Here is a 2,088-nt window from a genome sequence, read left to right on the forward strand (position 1 = left end):
AAGGATGTGTGGTGAGCAAAACTCTGTGTGTCAGGATAACACTCCTCTCTCTGGTTTTGGAACCCTAAATGTCAAAGACAGATGACATTTCATACTGTTCTGTAAGCTTCTCTACAAAAGTAAGCATCAATTCTGAATGATATATTTTCTGAAAAATTTAATGTGATATCAACCCATTAAATCAAAGTTAAAACAAAAATAAAAAGATAGCCATATAGGGGAAAAAAATGGAACTACTGTAACAATATAATCAATAAAATATACTTAAAAAAAGAGTTCTCACAACTCAACAATAAAAAGATAATCCAATTAAAAATGGGCAAAGGGATGTGAATAAAGAAAATATATAAAGGACTGATCAGGACATGATGATGCTCAATATCATTAGTCATTGGGGAAATGCAAATCAAAATTACAATAAGAGACAACTTCACACTCACTAGGAAGGTAATAATAATAATATTATTAATAATAATATGGGAAAATACAAGTATTAGTGAGAATGAGGAGAAATTGGAATCTTCATATATTGCTTGGTAAGAATATAAACTGATACAGCCATTGTGGCAAAGAGACAGTTTCTTAAAACATAGAATAACCGGAGTGAGCAAGCGAGCAGAAAAGAGGTGGAGAGGGGGGGAAATAAGAAAGAGAGAGGAGGAAAGGAGAGAAGGCAGGAAGAAGGCAAGGGAGGATACAACCACGCTGTGCTGTATGAGAAGAACCAAACAGGTTGAAAAAAAACGATGAGGACCAAAAGATTGAACAAGATGGCATCAAACCAGAAGATAAAGCTCATAAGGCCGCGACCAAAATTCAGGCTAGCTTCCGTGGACACATAACAAGGAAAAAGCTCAAAGGAGAGAAGAAGGGCGATGCGCAAGCTGCTGAGGCTGAGGTGAGTGACAAGAAGGATGACACCCTTGCTGCTGTTGGCGCGGAGAAGAAGGAGGGAGAAGGTCCCACGACCACTGAGGCAGCCCAAGCCACTGCCCCGAAGCCCGAGGAGCCCGGCAAAGCAGGAGAAGCTCCTTCTGAGGAGAAGAAGGGGGAGGGCGCCTCTGATGCTGCCACAGAGCAGGCAGCCCCCCAGGCCCCTGTCCCCTCAGAGGAGAAGGCCGGCTCTGCTGAGACAGAAAGTGCCACTAAAGCTTCCATTGACAAGTTGCCGTCCTCCAAGGCAGAAGACGCCCCAGCCAAGGAGGAGCCTAAACAATCCGATGTGCCTGCTGCTGTCACTGCTGCCGCTACCGCCACCACCCCTGTTGCAGAGGATGCTGCCGCCAAGGCAACGACCCAGCTTCCGACGGAGACTTCAAAGAGCAGCCAAGCCAAGGAGAAGATAGAAGCTGTAGATGAAACCAAACCTAAGGAAAGTGCCCGGCAGGAGGAGGGTAAAGGAGAAGAACGTGAGGCGGACCAAGAACATGCCTGAACTCTAAGAAATGGCTTTCCACGTCCCCACCCTCCCCTCTCCAGGACCCTGTCTCTCCCTCCCTCTTCTCAGCTCCACTCTGAAGTTTTCCCTCCTGACCTGCTCACATTTGTGAGTCTGTCTTCTCCCCCTCCACTAGCCCTCTTTTTCTCTATGTGGCAAACATTAAAAAAAAAAAAAAAAAGAGCAGGAAAGATCCCAAGTCAAAAAAAAAAAAAAACATAGAATAACCATATAAGCCAGAAATTCCAACTGTTTGGAATCCATGATAACTAAAAACAAGTATTTGGAAAAAAAAATAAAAAAGATAGCCATATGTGTTTGTCTATATAAAAACATTTATATGCATGCATATTTCATATGTGTACATGTATAATCTATATCTCTCATCTAGCTACTCAGGGTCATATTAAGAAAAAGCTGAGAGTCAGAGCAGTCCCTTGGTTCTAGTTTCATTCACGCCACTATTTCATTTTTCACTTCTGTGACTTAGTTGTTTTTTTTTTAATTTACAAAAATGGGAAAATATGTGCAGATATTTCCTGAAATCAAATTAAAATGTTCATTGAGAAAAACATTGTAAAACAGTTTAGAGTATTTTATATATATGGGAATGATTCTAAGTGAAAAAATGTTGGCCCTGGCCTGTGTGG

General features: G+C 41.8%; 1 pseudogene; it reads left to right on the top strand.

Moving 5' to 3' along the window:
- The first annotated feature begins 607 nt into the window (after positions 1-607).
- Positions 608-1,571, top strand: LOC150001398 (neuromodulin pseudogene; annotated as a pseudogene).
- The last annotated feature ends 517 nt before the right edge of the window (positions 1,572-2,088 follow it).

This window comes from Furipterus horrens, unplaced genomic scaffold (assembly GCF_987537825.1).
Source record: "Furipterus horrens unplaced genomic scaffold, mFurHor1.1.pri manual_scaffold_9, whole genome shotgun sequence".
Lineage (NCBI taxonomy): Eukaryota > Metazoa > Chordata > Mammalia > Chiroptera > Furipteridae > Furipterus > Furipterus horrens.